Genomic DNA, 21292 nt, shown 5'->3' with positions numbered 1-21292 from the left:
TTTATGGCTGGGGTCCACCAGACAGGACGTCTGCCTTTGGAGGATTGGGTCTTGGTTTTATTTGGGATTGCATGATCCATGCATTCCTGAAGGTGTTCATAGAATGCAATTATAAAGTATTCTGCAGTCTGGGCCATATTTTCCACAGGCCTGGGGGCTTTGAAGGATTCCACTTTGGTTTTGAGGAGTGTGAAATTTGCTTTAGAGAAGTTTTTCACTGTGGTTTTCTGAGCAGGAGGTGGGGTCGGGATGTGACTATCCAGTGAGATTAGTTTATGGTCTGATCTTACCAGTGAGGGATGCACTTCTGGTCTGGAGCATAGAGTCCCCATGTTGGTGATGATCAGGTCCAGTATGTTTTCCCCTCTTGTGGGAATGGTAACAAGTTGTTCCATAGCATTTGAGTTTATAAATTCTAGGAACCTTTGGGCTAGGGTGTTGGAGCTAGAGTAATGCTCCCAGTCTATGTTTGGGTAGTTGAAGTCGCCCAATATAATGGTGTTTGGAGAGACCTTCATATTTTCCAGTATTCTCAGGAAGGCCGAGTGGGGTTCCTGGGTTTGGGAGTGTGGTCTGTAGCAGGCTATAAACTGGAAGGCAGTTTTACCCACTGTTAGTTGCACATGGATAGTCTCTGATGCTTCGTGCTGTGCCACCAACCTGGAGGTGTGGGTATCTTTGACAAATATTGATACTCCCCCTCCTTTTGTGGTTCAGTCCATGTTTTGGGGCCGAAAAGCATGGTATGAGATATAACCTGGTAGTGCTGGGGTTCTCTCGGGAGCCTTGAACCAGGTTTCTGTTACTGCACAGATATCAATGTTCTCCATGCTAAGGAGAGTTTCGAGTGCGTGCATCTTGAGGTTTAGACTTCTGGCATTGAGTAGCATTACTCTTAGTTTCTTATCCCTTGTGATACCTATACAAGTGGGTTTGTCTTTTGAGCCTTGCCTAAAAAAGGCACTATGGGGGTAGCAAGAGCCTTTGCCAATATCCGAAAGCCAAGGGGTAACAGGTGCAATCCGTCCCTAGTGAAGCATCGTGGCTTGTTGAGCATGTCATCCCAGGCTGACAGGCATTGGATTCCCTTTGAATGACACTAATACTTAAGCCAGTTGTTGAAATTGATCATCTTGTCTTCATATTGTGGCATCATTCTTGGTGAGGGTAAGATGCTACTCAAGGTCAGGGTCATACCGGCCTGGGCCACATGCTCAGAGAGCTCCTCTATGTCTCTTTTCATGTAGTCCAGGGAGGTATGTCTCAGGTCATTCACACCAGCATGGACAATGACTGAGTCATATTTGTACTTGCCTTGGAGTGACCTGAGTGCTTGTGTTATGTGGCGGATCCTAGCACCTGACAGGCAGCTCACCATGACCTTCTCCTTGTTCAGCCTGGTGAGCGGGACGTCAGTGTGCCTGACGATAGAGTCACTTATTACAAGTGTATCAGGTGTGTTGTTTAGCCTTAAGGGCTGTGACTGTTTGGCACACTGGATTTGTGCGCTATGTGTTGCACGTGTTTTGTTTTCTGGCAGCGGTTGCTTGGGTGTATGCTTTGGAGGTGTCTGCTGCTTAGGCAGACGTTTATTTAGAGCCTCCGAGTATGTTTTTGTGTGTTTATGTGTTTGGTTTGCTGTCGTGGTAGGTCTATGTCAAGTATTTTCATGTTAGACAGGTATTTTCATGTTAGACTTCATACCCTTCAGAAAATGCATGCGAATGCACAGCCTGTTATGCTATCTACTTTCTATGTTTGTCACAGCAATATTTAAAGATTGACCCTAATATTTGGGCTTTGTCCAAGATTTCTGTATGGCTTTATCCAGATGTCTTTCTCTAAGGGGTCGAGAGGTATGTTTGTGGCCCTAACACAGTCACACTGCTTCAAGGGGATATACATACACACACACACACACACACACACACACACACACACACACACACACACACACACACACACACACACACAAACACTCATGAACTGCCCTTGTTGATAGTAGAACTCCTATCTGCCTAGTTTTACATAAGATAGCTTTATATAAATAGCACATGAAACAGGAGTATAATAGTTTTACAGTGTCTGCCACTACTATTCAAGTGGATGACATCTCAGGTGCTGTAAGGATTCCCACTGGGGGGTTAACAGGCCCGTAAAATGGTATAACCATGCCACACACACACACACACACACACACACACACACACACACACACACACACACACACACACACACACACACACACTGCTGCAGGGGGACATGCATTCCAATGCACATGCACAGAGAGTTACCAGTTTTGGAATTAGAACACCTACAATCTAGTTATGTACACTATAGCCTGCTGTACATATTGCATGTGTCACAGTGCTATTGTGTTTGAAAATATCTAACTCTGCATCTAAGGTGGATGACATAGGTCCTGAATAGGTTGGTGATGGTGGAGTTAACATGGTGGCACAGGCACACAAAATGGTATAACCATTGCAGCCACCCAGGGAAGACAGCATTGCTGCTACAGGGGATATGCATACACAGACACATACACTCACACAGTTGCCAATATTAAGATTAGACCCCCTACCTATCTAATTGTATGCACTCTAGTGGTATGTCCTTATCACATGTGCCACAAAGCTTATATGTTTGGGGCATACCTTTCAACCTCTTAGAGCAATAAATGTGGACAAAGTCTTCAATAATGGAGATACAGGCCCATAAATAGGGGCACTTGTTATATGTTGCCCTTACAAACTGAGATAACTGATAGAGTGACAGGTTTCCAATTAGCATTACTTTTGTGAAGGGTATGAAGTTTGAAACTCATATGTCTGTCATTATTTTCTGACTTTAACTCTCAATGATCTGCCAGTTATTTGCCAGGAAACCACAATTTTATGACACACAGATGAAATATATGAGACAAACATTTGGACATTCTGCAGAACTCTATACAGTTGAAAGGTATGGCCTGCAGGGTGTCAAACAGTGCCTCTAAGGTTGATGACATCAGCAGGCCCTGTAAAGTAATGCAATGGGGGGAGTCAACAGAGTGGAACAGGCCTCAAAATGTTATAACCAACCCCCTCAGAAGACAGCTACAGGAGATACACTTCACACACAGTTAGCAGTATTGAAATTAGAATCCCTACCTATCTAGTTGTATGTACTATAATGCTACATATCTATCCAGTGCACCACAGAGCTTATATGCCTAGAGAGATTCCAATGCGGCATCTAAGATGGGTGACATCAGCAGGTCCTGTAAAGTAATGCAATGGGAAAGTCAACAGGCTTAACAGACCTCAAAATGGTATAACCAACATGTACACAGAGAACAGCCACAGGAGATATGCATCTCACACACACACACACACACACACACACACACACACACACACACACACACACACACACACACACACACACACACACGGTTGGCAGTATTGAGGTTAGAACCCCTACCTATCTAGTTGTATATACAATAGTGTTACATACTTATCGCGAGCTCCACACAGCTTATATGCCTGAAGAGTGTCCAATGGTGCATCTAAGGTCGATGACAGCAGGCCATGTAAAGTAGGGTAATGGGGGGTTAACAGGGTGGTATGTAAAAATTAGTGACACAAGCACCATGATGTTATATAAAAAGTTTAATTTATTGCAATACGCTAGTAAAAAATACTTTCACCTCTCAAGGCTTCATCAGGCAGAAAACTGCATACAGGTTCAGACATGGTTAAATAGTGTTAATTAGCATCATGAGACTTCCATCAAACATAATTAAAGATATATGTCATATAAAAGCAACATAAAAATATAAACGCAATGTTAAATATATAAATAATCACAGTTTATTACTAATGTCCTTCAAAAGCAGTTTTAAGCTAAAATAATCATTTAATCCTGGATATTGATAAGTCTTAAAGCATAATATCCATTTATTCTCTATTAATTCTGTGTAATTAGGTAAATCACCCCCCTCTGATAGACTTTTTAATATTTTGTAAAATTAGGAAATTAAATATATGTGTGCCATCTGTACTTTTTATATGTCTATATAGTGCATTAGTTTCTAGCTTTTGTCTGATCTCTGAATGGTGTTCACATATTCTATCTTTTAACTTCCTATTACTCTTGCCTACATAGAACTGAGAACATCTTGCCATGTATATTATATCTGTAGTATTACATGTACCATGACTTCTTATATAGAATATTTTAGATGTTATTGGATGAATAAAACTAACATCTGCAGAGATATATTTGCAAAAATGGCAGTTATAACATTTAGAGTGCCCTTTTTGCTTGATGTATTGTGCATATATTGGTACTGTTCCTTATAACATAATTGATATTTCAGATTGGTTTGATTCTTATACCCAAAAGTCACATGTTCTAGGGATACATCCTTAAAAGCTGGTACATGTTTTATCATCTTCCTTGTGTTTCATAATAATATTCTGTATCTTATTTGTATTTATATCATATGGCAGAAAATGCATCTAAAAGCACAAGTATTATTTGTAGCTCTTCCAGGTTGAGATTTATTCTTATATTGTTGGGCATGAGTGCTTGAAAAGATAGGATATATGTTATTACTATTAGTTTCTTGCTTTATATCACTAGTTAATTTAGTTACCATACTTTCTGTATACCTTCTAGCCAAAAAATCTACACTAATACCTTGTAACTGTGTATCCATTTATTCTTTATTAGTATTAAGTCGATTGATACATTTAGTTTGATTTTTAACTATATTTGTAAATACATGTGGAGGGTGCATACTGGCTCTATGATGATAGGTATTTTTCTTTACAGTTTTCTTAACTAGAGTGGCACCTATTGTTCCATCTAACTGCTTGAATATTTTAATGTCAAGAAATTCTATATTAGTATAGTTAATATTATATTTAAACCTTAAAAAGGTACTTGTAGAATGCAAGTAACTAACAAACTCTTCAAAAAGTAAAATGGATGCATCCCAAATAAGAAAAAGATCATTTACAAATCTTTTGTAAAATAAAATACTGTTATTAAATTTATTATTTGCACTAGCTAATACGTGCTTAATTTCCCAATTATTGACAACCAAATTTCATAGCTGTTAGCCGTGGGCGTACCCATGACTACATTTCTGCATTGTTTGTGCACCACATTCTGAAATAAGAAGACATTGTTATTCAATATTAAGTCTATCAGAGCACAGATAGCCTCTAGTTCAGTGGAATTAAATATGGACAATGATGTAACATATTCCCTTAAGTAATCAATTCCAACATAATTTGGAATAGATGTAAAAAGACTATCAACATCTAAAGTAACAAAACAACAAGTAGAAATATCATGTTCATTAGACCACATATATAATGACTTAAAGCCTTTTTTAGTTGTAATTCTACATATTTAGATAAAGGTTCAGTAATCCAGCCTGATGCAGAAACAATAGGTCGCATGGGGGGGGGGGGGATTTATGTAGTTTGGAGTACCATAAGTAAAAGGCATTTAGGATGCATAACATGAAAATATTGTAAAACCTCTAAAGAAATCTGATTATTTAAATGCATATCATATACATTTGCTTTTATATTTTGAATAATACTGTTTACTTCACTTGCATTTAAAGCAATATAATCTTCAGTGTTTAGCAATGCCATCATACTGGTTATACAGTCAGACAAATTCAAAGTAACTATTCCCCCTCCCTTGTCCACTGGTTTCATAACTATGTTACTGTTAGCTATAAGTGATTTAACTACTTCCTGCTGATCTCTATCTGGATAAAAACTTTCCTTGTTAGAAAACAATAAATCATATATTTCATTTACAACTAGTTCTTCAAATGTAGCAATTAATGGATTGTTAACAGGAACAAAAGTGCTTTTTCTCCTTACAGTAAAATTATCCAAGTCATGTTGATTCATTCCATAAATAGATTTCAGGTTCAAATTACATACAGATAGCTGAAAACTCATAATTATATCTGAAATGTCTGCCAACTGCCATGGAATAAAAGTTGCTCTTTTTGTTCTGTTAAAGAATTGCCTGAAAGGTTGTATACAATACCATTTAAAACCTCTTTTGGCTTCGTGTAGTCATTCTGTATCCTGTATTCCTGGTATGACTTTGGCCCCTACTGTTGTAACTCAGTTTCTCTTTTGGTAAAGGGTACGGCTTGTTGAGGTGGAGAGGTGCATCTAAAGGGTCTAGGGCTGTCACCAAATTTGAATCCACAACTGCATTCATTAAATGATTAATATTAGTTCTTTCAGCATTAGATGTAACATTTGGATTCACTATAGTCTCAGCTGTTGGACGCTCTACTGCAAATAGCTTCTCTGATGATTCAGTTTGCATAGTCATGTCCATGTGCATTGGGCACTGTTGTTGATTGGATAAGCTGCCTAGCTCATTAGTTCCTCTCAAGTGTGACTGTCTCTGAGCTCCTTCCTCATATGTAGACTCTCTTTGATGTTCTGAAGACATAGTCCTAGCAATATTAAAAACATTGCCCAATTTAAAGTCATTCATGTCCCTTCTAATTTTACTTTTTTTATGCTCAATTAAAGTCTTTTCATATGCTGTTACATGCACTAGCATATCAGTTAAGAGTGTAGAATGACTATTTTGTTCAGTTTGTTTTGTTTATTCAGCAAATTCAGTAAGCAGTTCTTGTTTAAGTTGTTGTTCTATGGGACTAAAGAATTAATTCATAAGAACCATGTATTCAGTAGAGGCTTTAAGATTTATCTGTTGCCAATGTTGTAATAATACAGGATACATATCATGATAGTTAGGCATATTAAATATACATAACCCTCTTGAGACAATTTTTTGTTTGCTATAAATATAAAATGAAAGCCATTGCCACTATAGGCATTTAAACAACTGCATTTTTGACTGAAAGTCTTGTAAAAATTTATCATAACTTACTGACGGTGGCACATTCTCCAAATTTTGTCCCATAAACTCTGTATTCAAAGGTTGTAAACTACTTCAAGCAGACTGTTTAAATTAACAGTTTGAAGTTGTTGAGCACTAGTAGTAGGTATTTGAGACATCATGCTAATGGGTTAGAGCCCCAAATAAGTAACAAAACACAGCTAAAAGGCTCTAACCATGCAGATAAAGCAAGTGTCACTCCAAACAATCCAAATTATGTAAAAATTAGTGACACAAGCACCACGGTGTTATATAAAAAGCTTAATTTATTGCAATACGCTAGTAAAAATACTTTCACCTCTCAGGGCTTCTTCAAGCAGAAAACTGCATACAGGTTTAAACATTGTTTAAATAGAGTTAATCAGCATCATGTGACTTACATCGAACACAATTAAAGATATATGTCATATAAAAACAACATAAATATATAAACTCAATGTTAAAATATATAATTAATCAAAGTTTATTACTAATGTCCTTCAAGCATCCTTTTTACTGTGTGTATGTGAGTTGGAGTGAGATGTCAGTCCCTGTGTCCCTAGGATGTCAATGTATGTGCTATGCATTGTCTCTTTGCCAAGGCAAGGGGATGCTGGGCATGCCTACATCTGCCTACAAGGACAAGCTCAGGGGGTTCCTCCTCTGAGTCCTCGTGTGCCTGTGTGGACCTTGGCAATGGTGAGGGGTCGTGTCTCCCTTCCCTGTTATGTTCCTGCCACAGCTGTTTCCACAGGATCATATTGTGTAGCATAGCAGATACTATGAACATATGTGAACATGCGGCTGGAGAGTATTGCAAGGTTCCACCAGATATATCAAGGCAGTGGAGCTGTAACCTGAGCAGCCCAAACACATGCACTACAATGTTCCTAGTTGTGCATGTGCCTCATTATGGTGTTCTTCAGTTGGTGTGTGTGCATTTCTGATGGGTGTCATCATTCACGGTTCCAATGCATAGCCAGCATCCCCTGCTAGATGACTGTATGGGATGCCCCCCTGGCAAATGCCTGGTACAGCTGTGATGTGTGCCAGATGTGGGAGTCATGATAACTGCCAGGGCTGCCAGCACACACATTGATGGTAATGCTCTGGGCATTGCACATGACCTGGCAGTTGATGGAGTGATACCCCTTGCAGTTGATGTAGACTCTACCCTCCTCACCAAGTGGTGCTTTGATGTGCACATGAGTGCAGTCTATGGCACCCAGTACCTCTGGGTATTGTGCTACATGATGGAAGAGATGCATATTGCTGGTCCTCTCTTCAGAGGTGCTGGGGAAATAAATGTGCTCACTGGCATGTGTTAGCATGACATCCAGGAACTGATAGAGTACCCTGGATGGAGATGCCAGTGAGATCTCCATGATGTCCACAGTAGGTCTTTGGAAAGTACCTGTAGCTAGTATTCTTAAGGCTACACATACCTTTGTTTCTAATAGGATGGGTTTCCCTCTGTTGGCTCTGGGTCTGAGGTGAGGGCGGCAGAGCTCATTGAGTTCCTGTAGTATATCCCTGTCCACCATGTAGTGCTCTACTATCTCCAGCACATGTAGCCCCTGTAAGGTTACCCTGGGCCTGAACACTCTTCTCCTTCCACAGTCTAGGCATATTGTCATCATCATCATCATCATCATCATCATAACTGACCTCAACCTGTAGTACATACAGATGTAGCAGAGCATCAGAAGCCCCTATCATTTTGTCAGTTAAAATTCCCAAGTGTGTACTCCAATGGTGCAGAGTATGTGGGAAAAATCAGATTGAAAGGTGTATGCATATTTTATACTGGTGTGCTTCAGATGAAGCCTGTGTGATTGGCTGACTATGATACATTCCACCTACCAGCTATATTATTGAGGGGTTTGAATGGGCCAGTATCAGTGGAACAGGGCTTATCAGTCTGTTAGATTTAATTGGCTTGCTCAGGCTATTTCCTTTTATTTATTTATTTTTTTTTAATCTCTTCCACTGCTAAGCCCTGCGGCACATGGCACAAGCCCACAGTGCTAGTGTAAACATTGCTCAGAAGTTTAGACCCTCCCCTGTACATGGGCATGATTAAGTTTTCTTCAAATAACTAAAACATGTTCCATGGGGTTAAGTATAGCTTAACAGCCTTAGATTCCCCCACGCTTAGCTGTGCTTAGCTGAGTGTGAGCAAGTGCCGCTAAGCTCCAATCTGCTTAAACATGCCGTGACATACCCCCTTTTAATGTTAGCTATCTGTTCTGCCTACACCAACACAGTTCTAGCCCTACCACAGTTAGTACTACAAACATGGTGGCCCCTTTTGCGATTGAATAACCCTGGCTCTTTTACATACACCTAACTGTGTATGCCCTGGATACAGCACTACACCAGGGCCTATCTCCTTAGCTACCAGTATAACCTGCCATTGTATGACTCTGCATGCTGGCCACTATAATGCAATAAATTTGCATACCTTTATATTTTATATTTTACACATTTTTGTTTTTTTTAAAATAGCACGTTTGCCTGTCACTGCACGCCGCTTAAACGTGGCATATGTATTAAAAAAAAATAATTTTTAATAAATTGCATTACTTTTTTGACTCAATGGCCATAGATTTGGCCATTTGCATGGCTACTGTGACATATACAACCTTTTATTTTGGTTGTTACAGCCCCTGTTTAAATTTTGTAGTCCGGTACATGGTTTGTAACCGCATACATTTTTCCTGCAGACATGGCATCTACACGGATGCCTTTCTGCTTGCTGAATTGGGAAATCACCTCATCTGCAAGTTTTTTCACCAGCAGATGAGGTGATTTGCATTCCGCAGGCACCTCCATATTTGCACAGTGTCGGAATGCTCATGCATGCCTCATTCCTTTTTTCTGCATTGCTTGGCAGCCATATTCCATATACGGGTTGCTGCACTATTCCTATATGGAGAATCGCTCTGTGTAGGGTTTATTGAATTACCCTCAAAATCTAATGTGTCAGTACAATTGTTTAGAGGAAACAACAGTAAACACTATAAGCATTAACAAAATAATAGAATTTACATCCAAACGACTGGCTTGTTTTGCAAAATATGAGACTCTTTGCACTGGATAGTTCTTCTTTTATCACACTCACAGTAATAACTAAATACCAAAACTAATAAACATTTTACATTCATTTTTTTACAATGACTTTGGATGAGAAAATATGATTTTAAACCATTATATGATTTTTAACACATATAACACAAATTTACACAAAAAATGGGAAAACATTACACTAGGACATAATTCCATGTTAGAAGAAAGTAGACGTCATCTGTTGAAATCTATAAAAATATTCCTGGGTACAATATTGACTTATTTTCACTTGGAAATTTTTACACTGAAGCTTTCTAACACCCAATAGAATAGGAAAAGTTAATAAATGAATGCTGAAATAGTTATATAAAGTTGATTGGATGCATATATTTTATGATTGTCTACCTATACTCAATTATTGAAAAAAAATGAAGATTTTCTTAAAGCCTTGTGGTCAGAACAATTTTTTTAACCAAAATTCTGTTGCGGCAGGACAGGTAGCTTACATCCTTCTAAGTTGGGAATTGCTGATTGAAAGCTTAGTGTCTGTTTTTCTACAAGCGTATTAGTTCTGGTTTAAGCACTTGGGATTGGGCCAGTTATTTTACATTAAGAAGGTGTGGTCTGCACTCTTATTGGAGGAGAGGGTAGATTCTGTCCTTCTGAGCTGGGAGTTTCTGGTCAAAAGCTTATTGTGCCTGCTTATTTGAACTGTTTCTTTCTGAAATTGGTACATCTTGTTTGCTGTAGCAAAGACTAAATTCAGACCTGCTGAATCTAGCTTTGTATAACATGAGCACTAATCAAGACCATCTTTTTTTGGAGAAGGTTGCCCTGCACCCTAGTGGCAGGAGTGTGCAGTTAGAACTTGTCTGATCGAAGACTGCTGGAATGGGGCTCAGTTTTTAGCTTTTTATCGGTTAATTGGTTAATTTGTTTAAATTACTTTGCTCATTTCCTACTGTTATATTAAAAAAAATACACTTTATGCATCGCCACATAGCTAGGGTTAAACTATTCCTGGCTTCATAAAGTCTGATCTTCAAATTTTCCCTTAGAACCGGCCAGTTTTTTAGTTTTAGCACACAAATCTGTTTCTTTGAGCTCAGCACTTGTTCAGAACTCGTTGTAAGTACTAAATAAGCTACAAATTACGAAAGCACTCAACTTTCCTCACTTGTCAAGAGGAAAACAGTTTTTAGTACTTAATAAATAAGCACCTATCCAGGCATGTCTAAGGGTCAGCTTCCAGTGTTTTCTCCTGTCTACCTGTTGAATGTGGGCATCCTGGGGCAATGCAGCAATTGCCTCATGTACACAGACAACCATCTCCTCCTATCATCCAACACTACAACCTGTGAGGGATGCACTTATATAGCCAAACTGGAAGCAAAGCTCTCTTCACCCAAGACTGGACTAGACAGTCAAGAGAAGAAGGTAAACACTTGCCCCACACCACACTCATCATATAGTCCCTCAAAACCTACACCACAAAAACACACACATAGCAACACAAAACACACACCTACATTCACAGAGGCTCTCAATAAAAATCTGCTCAAGCAACAGAGACCTCCAAAGCATAAACATAAGCAACCTCCACCCCCTGACACAACCCAAATGACACATAGCCCACAAACTCAGTGTGCCACTCAACCACACCCCATAAGGCATAACAATGTACCCCACACTCAAGTCATAGGTGACTCTATAGTCAGGCACACTGATGTTCCACTCACCAGGCTAAACAAGGAGAAAGTTACTGTCAGCTGCATGTCAGGTGCAAGGATCCACCACATAATGCATGCACTTAAGTCACTCCACAACAAGTACAAATATGACTCTGTCATTGTCCATGTTGGTGTGAATGACCTGAGATGTACCTCCCTGGACTACAACAAAAGAGACATGGAGGAGCTCTCCAATCTTATAGCTCAGGCAGGTATGACCCTAGTCCTGAGTAGCATCCTGCCATCACCCAGAATGATACCACAATACAAGGACAAAATGACTGACTTCAACAATTGGCTAAGCTTCTTGTGTCATTCTAAGGGGATCCAGTATCTGTCTGCCTGGGATGGTATGTCTGACAGACCACAATGCTTTGCCAGAAATGGCCTGCACCTGTTGCCCTTGGGATTCTGGATACTGGCTAAGGCTCTTCCCACCCCTATAGTGCCTTTTTTAGGCAAGGTTCAAATGACAAATTCACCACCGTAACAGATACAAGCAAGCAAAATCTGAAGGTAATGCTACTCAATGCCAGAAGTCTAAACCTCAAAATGCATTCACTCAAGGCCCTCCTTAAAATTGAGAACATCGACATCTGTGCAGTGACAGAGACCTGGTTCAAGGCTCCAGAGAGCACCCATACATTACCAGGCTATAATTCATACCACACCTTTTGGCCACCTAACCTGGACCGAAACACTAAATGCGGAGGCATGTCCATATTCATTAAGAATATCCACACCTCCAGGCTAGTTGCTCAGCATAATGCATCTGAGATTATCCAAGTGCAACTAACTCTGGGCAAGACTGCAATCCAAATTGTAACTTGCTATAGATCCCCTACCATGCCCCAGGATTCCCACTCCTCATTTCTTGACACACTGGAAAATATTAGGGTACAACCCAACACCCTAATAATGGGTGATTTTAACTGCCCCACCATTAACTGGAAAATCTACTCTTGTACCAACTGTTTTGCTCAACATTTTCTGGAAGTCATAAATTCCAACTCCTTGGATCAACTTATCCACACCCCTCACGAGGGGCAGCAATATTCTACACCTGGTCATTACCAACATGGGTGACCAGTGTTCCACACCAGAGGTCAATTCCTCAATTGTCAGATCTGACCACAAGCTAATCACCCTTGAAATCCACATCCTGCCTCCACCACCCATTTGGGAAACCACCATAAAAAAATTCTCCAAAGCCAAATTCACGCTTCTTAAGACAGAAGTGCCAAACTTTACAACACCCATGCAGATGGACAATAGAGGTACGACTGCTGAATCCTACACAAATTCACTTTATAAGCACTTACATGAGTACATGGATTGTGCTATCCCTAACAGAGCCAAGATGCTATCCTCCAAATAAAAATAGCCAATCTGGTGGTCCCCTGCCATGAACAACTCTACAACAGAAGAAAGAAACTGTTGCAAAAAAGATTAAAATCTCATGATTGGAGGAACTCCCTAGTCAGCCTCAGTAAGAAGCTGAGATCCCTCATAAAACCTTCCAAAGCTAGTTATGAAAACAAATTCGCCACTGATTCTAAAGGCAACCACAAAGCATTCTATAGCTATGTCAAGAATCTCAATGGCAACACTCAGATCTTCTCTGAGTTACAGCACAATTGCACTAAATATACAGAACCAACTGATATTACCAACATCCTGGCAGATAGGTTAAGTGCTAACTTTACCCCCTTCTCACCCCCTGAAGGGCCCATCTCTATACTGGAAGAATGCAAAGTTCCTGTAATCATGGCTGCACAGGTAAAAACCACACTCTCCAACGCCAAGAATACAGCATCCATGGGACCTGACAACATCCCAGGCTATGTTCTACATGAACTACAGAATGAACTGGCACCCCACTTAAGCACCATGTTCAATCATAGCCTCACCTCAAGCTTTGTGCCCACTGAATGGTGCACAGTGATGATTATCCCACTCCAAAAAGGGGGAGCCAACACAGACCATGGGAACTACTGCCCCATTAGCCTAATGAGCCTGGTCTGCAAGGCCATGGAACGTATCATCATGGAACTTATAAACAAAGACATTGGTAATCTCCAAAACTCTGGACCCCACTCAGTTCAGGTTTGTAAAAGGCAGGTCATGTCTCCTAATCCTGATAGAATTCTTTGAAGCAGTCACCAAAGTCATAGACGAGGGTAAGGTGGTTCCCACAGCCTATCTGGATCTCTCATTTGACACCATCCCCCACTCTGGAATTATAGACAAACTCACTAAACTAGGTATAAATCCCTATGTCACAAGATGGGTTGCTAACTGGCTTGCTGACAGAACCCACACTGTGAAAGTAGAAGACTCCAAATCCGACTTCAGACCATAGGTTCATAGGTTCACAGGTTCATAGGTTGGTACTAGGCTATCAGCCCTAGGGCCTATACAAGCCTAGCCATAACAATTCCCTGGCTATTTCTTCCCACATTATTTACTTTCCTGGACCCCTGTCTAGCAGGGTGACTGACGTGATCCCTGGGGTGAATTTCCTTTCTCCCATCCAATCGTCAAGGTTCCTCTTGAAGAGGTCCAAAGAGGCACTCTGCTTGACATGTATGGGCAATCTATTCCAGAGTCTGGGGAGTCTCTGGGTCAGGAACCTATCCCTCCAGCATGTTTTGTTTATTGTGATGACAAGGTTTAGATCCCTGGAGCGTGTAGCTCTGAGGGATTGGGATTTCTTTAAGTGTAGCATGTCCAACAGCTCTGGGTTTGACATGGCCTTGTATGTTAAGCAGAGATCGCCTCTGAGTAGACGATATGTGACAGAGTATAGCTGGAGATTTTTAAGGCGGTCAGCGTAGGGCATCTGCTTTAGGCCTGTGATTCTTTTAGTGAGGTATTTCTGAGGCCTTTCCAGTTGCTGCAGATGTCTTGAGAGGTACATACCAAATGGGGCGTTGTATTCTATAATGGGTCTAATGAGGGATGAGTACAGTGGGACAATGACCTCCTTTTTTCTGGATGAAAAGCCCTTCGTGATGAGGTGTGCCACATAGAAGGATTTCCTGACTGTTGTGGCGATGTGACAAGTGGAGTACCACAGGGTTCAGCCCTGGGTCCTCTCCTGTTTGATATCTACTTTTCTGAAGTACAGGCTAATGCAGAAGGTCTTTGGCTAATATACTTTGCAGATGACTGCAAACTAGGAGCCATAACCAAAACTCCTAACAATGTGGACATCCTAAAAAACGGCCTCAGTGAGACAGATACCTAGTGTCGAAGCCATGGCCTCAAGCTCAATGCCAAAACATGCATTGTCATCCCCTTTGGTAAAACCTCTGTGCCCATGAGCTACCACATAGGTGGTAGTCTACTTAACACCGAAAGACAGTAGTCTCTCCTTTGATAATCACATCCCAGCAGTAGTCAGGAAATCCTTGTATGTGGCACACCTCATCACAAAAGGTTTCTCATCCAGGAAAAAAGAGGTCATTGTTCCCCTCTACTCATCACTCATTAGCCCCACAAGACATCTACAACAACTGGAAAGACTGCAGAAATACCTCACAAAGATGATCTCTGGTGTCAAACAGATGCCCTATGCAGACCGCTTCAAAAAACTCCAGCTTTACCCCATCGCATATCGCCTACTCTGAGGCAATCTCTGCCTAACATACAAAGCTATGTCAAACCCAGAGCTGTTAGACATGCTCCACTTAAAGAAATCCCAATCCTTCCAAGCTACATGCTCTAGAGTCCTAAACCTTGTCACCACAATAAGCAGAACATGTTGGAGGGATAGTTTCCTGTCCCAGAGACGTGCCATACTCTGGAACAAACTACCTATCTATATCAAATAAAGCTCCTCATTAGCACTCTTCAATAAAAATCTTGATCATTGGATGGGAAATAGGAAATTCACCCCAGGGATTACCTCTGTGGCTCTGCTTGACAGGGGCACAGGAAATAATTTTCTTGGGTGATGAAAGCCAGGGTACCTTTTTGGTTAGGTTTATATAGGCCCTAGGGCCAATAGCCTAGTACCTACCATGAACCTACCTATGAACCTATATGAAATGAACTTAGAAAATTGTTATCTAGTAAGGACAATTTTAGCCATAGCAAGGAGACACATCAGTAGAAAATAGAAAGTGTAATTTTTACCAAAATTTGAATAATTCTTATTATCTCTATAAGAGACCACATTCAGAGAGACTACTATAAAGAAAAGTAGGATATTTCTAAAGATATTAATTAAAAATCCATGGACTAAAGATTTATCTCTTATTGATGTTGACTTACAAAACTTTTGCTCTACAAATTGAATAGAGTTAGAGATTATTCAGTCTTAAAAGATCATTTAATATCAAATTGCATTTGTTACAATCTAAGTAAGTTAACTCAGTTATTCTCTTTTCTTGTCAGGCATGTCTGTATATATTATGAAGAGTTATAAATCAAATTGTTCCTTTTTTCTTTATTTACATACAGGAGTCCACCAGAATACATAATTGTTATTACATTTGTTATTCAGAAATACTTTAATAAAAATGTGGTTAAAAATTAAAACATTCAATAAACCGTAAACTGCAAATAATATAATACAACATATGCTTAATAAACATGTTAAAAATGTTTTGCCTAGCATTCTGAAAATATGAGTCCTCAGTTAGAAGCCCCTTGTATAGTCTACACTGTCAGAATATCAGATTATAAACATAAAATAAGTAAATTATAGCAATACCAATAACTCTTTAAAAGGCTTAGCCATGATGGAATGGGATCGTTAAAAGTACCAGCTTGCATAAAAGACTATAAGATATTACCTAATTGTTGTCATAGCAAACTACTTAGGGCTCTAGTTGGTGGAACTGAAGCTGCTTTCCAATGTTTATCATACATAAGCTTGACGACTCTGGACATAGTCCAATAAATCCACAGACTGGGTAAACATATGTTCTCAGTTCTTGGTGGGATCCAAATAGCCAAAACTCCCAACTCAGAGGGATATATAACCATCAAATTATTTTCAGTTTATCTCCAAAGTGCTCTAAACATACTTTAACTTTAGGGTATCTCTAGAACATATGGACATTATTAGATCCTGGCTGCTCACACCTCCAACATCTATGACTGCAACAGTTTTGTCCTCCTTTGCCTACATGGATAAAGGAACCATTGGTGCAGTATCCTCAGCTTTAGGCCCTAGTATCTGGAGCATGTCCTAAACCTAGCTGCAAATTTAATACTATCTGTGCTATCAGAAGCACAAAGCGCAGCCATATAATATACCTTCAGAGATACTGTAGTAAATTATAACATCTAATTATAGTTAAGACATTTTATTCATATAGAAACACCTATGAAATAATGAATGGGATATGAAGAGTAACAACAGTCAAGATCATGCTCACACTATAAAGAGCATTCATGGTAGGGTGTAACTTAGCTATAATGCAACTGAATGTAAATAATTTCCAATCCTGTAACATGTGTGGGGAGTATTAGGACTGGTTTTGTTCTGCTTGCTGCACTCTTCCTGAATATTGCTGATCTCTGGTTGCATTTTATTTTTAACAAGTTTTTCATTTAAGGTTTGGTCACTTCTATGTTGTATTTTTTTTATTTGTTTTAAGTTTTCTGTTCTGTTGGAGTTTAAAAGGTTTTGGCTGGAGGCAGTTAGACAAGTTAGCACAGAATTCCTTTGCAAACAGTGAATAATATCAGATAATTAGTGGGAGCAGCTGAGAAACTGCATTCCCCTTTTAGTTAGAAATATCTCTATTTAGCTGAAGTATTTGATTGGCCTGCTTGCCTTCCTCTGTCTGGATATTGCTGATCTCTGGCTGCATTTTATTTTTCCCACTCACCCTCACTATTGTTGCTGTGTTGTTAAACATGATGGCTTGTGAGCTGCCCGGCTGTATTATAAATCTGATTTTGGACACTCTTCCCAGTCCCATTTCATCAGCTCATTCTACTGAGTACAAAGAAATCATTTGGGAAGGCCCACCCCTTAGTTTCTTAGCCTTGAATTATCTTCTGTTTATCCGCCTTCCCACTTAACTTAAAAAATTGCACTTTATTCAGCTGCTTTTACTGTATTCGTGTTTCTTCTTATTTATTAATTTATTTTGCTTTTGCTGCTTGTTCTTAAAAGTGTCCAATTGCATTTATTCTGCTGCATTTATTACTGTTTGTTAGTAGCCTGATTAAATTGTAACTGTTATTCTAAGCCTCGTGGTTTTGGTTTAAGCACTTGGGCTTCAGGTCAGTTGCTTTACAGTAAGAAGGTTTTTAGTCTAAACTCTTCTGACAGGAAAGGTAGCTTACAGCCTTCTAAGTTGGGAATTGCTGGTTGAAGGCTTAGTGTGTCTGTTATTCTAAAAGTGTCTTAGTTCTGGTTTAAGTGTTTGGGCTTCAGGCCAGTTATTTTATATTAAGAAGGTTTGTGGTCTACACTCTTGTGGCAGGAGAGGTAGCTTACATCCTTCTAAGGTGGGAATTGCTGTTTGAAGGCTTAGTGTTTCTGTTATTCTAAAAGGGTCTTAGTTGTGATTTAAGCACTTAGGCTTTAGGCCAGTTATTTTACATTAAGAAGGTTTTTGGTCTGCACTCTTGTGGGAGGAGAGAATAGCTTATGCCCTTCTAAACTGGTAATTGATGGATGAAGGCTTATTGTGCCTCTGTATTTGTAGTTTTTTCCTGAAATTGGTGCACTTTGTTTGCTGTAGCATAGACTAGATTCAGATCTGCTTAATCTACCTCTATGTGCATAAGTTGAGCACTAAACCAGGCTATCTTTTGTTGGAGAGGATTCCCCTGCACCCTAGTAGCAGAAATGTGTAGTTAGTACTCATCTGATTGAAGGTTGCTGGAACAGGGGTCAATGTTGAGCTTTTGTATTGGTTAATTTGTTTAAATCAGTTTGCTCTTATTTGCTACATAAGCAAATCCAAGTCATCGACTGATTTCTGCGAAACTTAGGTAGAATTGTTCACTGTATACTACATTTTTGAACTGCACTTTAACAATATCACTGTTTTTTTATCTTTCTTTCCTGAAATTGTTGCACTTTGTTTGCTGTAGCATAGACTAGATTCAGACCTGCTGAATCTAGTTCTGTTTGTATAACTGGAGCACTAAACCAGGCCATCTTTTATTGGAGAGGGTTCCCGTGCACCCTAGTGGCATGAGTGTGCAGTTAGAACTCGTATGATTAAAAGTTGCTGGAATAGGGCTCAGTTTTGAGCTTTTTTATTGGTTAGGTTGTTTAGATCATTTTGTGCTCATTTGCTACATAAGCACCACATTTGCACTTCACACACTTCGACACAGCAGTGGACACAGTTGGTGGTTATAGACACAAACACATTTGCCTGCAAATTTTCCCTTAGTACTCTGCTGGTGCTCCATCAGTGAGTTCTCATGATTGTCCCTCACTGACAGGTGATGCATTCAGTGAAGCTCCTGAGGTACCACAACAGATCCTACCCACTAGTCCTTCATATTTTTTGTCCACTTCTCCTGCCCTCCACTTTACCTGGTCCTTATTGTGCTCTCCCTGTTTTCTGACCACATCAACTTACCTAGCATTATGGGCAGACAGTTTCCCACAGTTCCTCCAGCCAGTCTGGTCGACATGGGCATCCTGAGACAATATAGCCATTGACTGATTTACACTGACAACCCACTTCTTCTAGTCCACACAAATTCATTATGTGAGAGATGCATCTATATCAAGAACCTAGAATCCAAGCTCTCTCACTCATCAGTAAGTTCATCTGATACTAAGCAGGCTGTCAGCATGCACACCTAACATCCTGCACCTACCAAACTAACAACACATAAACCTACATATGCAGAGGTACTTACAAGAAGCTTACCTAAACATCACAGATGTCCCAGACTCAAACATAAGCATGCTTCACATAATACATTCTCTGCAGAACATAGTACACATAATATATCATACACCAGTGTCTCACAAGTCAAGTCCCTAAGGCATAACACAAAACCAAACATCTTAGTCATAGGTGACTCAACTGTAAGACACACAGATGTCCTTCTCACCAGGCTGAATAAGGAAAAGGTCACAGTCGGCTGTCTGTCAGGTGCCAGGATCCACCACATTACACAGACACTCGTCTGTCAGCAACAGGCACTGTTATGACTCTGGAAACTGAAAAGCCACACAGTCACGGCCAAAACTGGTTTATTAAACAATATAGCATATATAGAATATAGCAGTACCTTCAGTAAATCCATAGGGTAGTTTAAATATACATGATCCTTTTGGAACTTGACCCAACAATATGGAACAGTTATTATTGCAGCATATGGACATTACACAAAGGCTGATTAAATCCTTACAGGACAGGAGCGAAAAAATTCCTACAGAAGTGACAGAAGCCGAAGTACTAGTGACTGAGTCAGAGGAGCGGTTATACACTTTACATTCCACCCCAACTACAAGCCCAACTCGTCCATCAGCTAGTAATGGTTCTGTGAGTTCTATCGGAGGAGGCACCAACACAGGAAGTGTTAAGTCTGGAGGCCCACCCCTGAACCCGGCAATGAACACTAGGGACAGATTTAATGGAGGCTTGTACGCTGCAGCAGTTAGGTCTGAAAAGAAAATTCCTGATCTAAAGTCATTTTTAGCGGTACCATCTTTCAGTAACACTCGCATTAACAATAATAGAGACATGGGCAGTTTAAACAAACAGTTTACTGAATTTGAAAGAATTCTGAAAACATTTAAATCGTTACAAATGGACAATGCTTTTTTGGAAAGATCTCTTGAATTGGGTCAAGTTCCAAAAGGATTATGTATATTTAAACTACCCTATGTATTTACTGAAGGTACTGCTAGTACTTCAATTGTGTATTTACACGTTTTATTTTATTTTATATTGCTTAATAAACCAGTTTTAGCCGTGACTGTGTGGCTTTTCATTTTCCATGTTTTATCCTATGTCAATAAGCCTGTTTTTTGTGCCACTCAGTATCTGCCTTGACTGGTTTTGGCATTTGTAATTAGTCGTACAGTGTTCATAGCATTTATAACAACAGAAGTTGGTTTATTTAGTGACCACCTTTACTCTGTCATGGTTGTTTTAGTTTTATTTTTATTTTTAGTTTCGTTTTACTGGATTTCGGTTATCGCTTTTGATTTCAGTTTCCCATGGATTATTTCAACAATATGGAACAATTATTATTGCAGCATATGGACATTACACAAAGGCTGATTAAAGCCTTACAGGACAGGAGTGAAGAAATTCCTACAGAAGTGACAGAAGCCGAAGTACTAGTGACTGAGTCGCAGGAGCGGTTATACACTTTACATTCCACCCCAACTACAAGCCCAACTCGTCCGTCAGCTAGTAATGGTTCTGCGAGTTCTATTGGAGAAGGCACCAACACAGGAAGTGTTAAGTCTGGAGGCCCACCCCCGAACCCGGCAATGAACACTAGGGACGGATTTAATGGAGGCTCGTACGCTGCAGCAGTTGGGTCTGAAAAGAAAATTCTTGATCTAAAGTCATTTTTAGCAGCACCATCTTTCAGTAACACTCGCATTAACAATAATAGAG

The sequence above is a fragment of the Protopterus annectens genome, chromosome 2.part0, assembly GCF_019279795.1.
Source record: "Protopterus annectens isolate FY-2018-M chromosome 2.part0, PAN1.0, whole genome shotgun sequence".
Taxonomy (NCBI): Eukaryota; Metazoa; Chordata; order Ceratodontiformes; family Protopteridae; genus Protopterus; species Protopterus annectens.
This window is presented reverse-complemented; position numbering follows the sequence as displayed.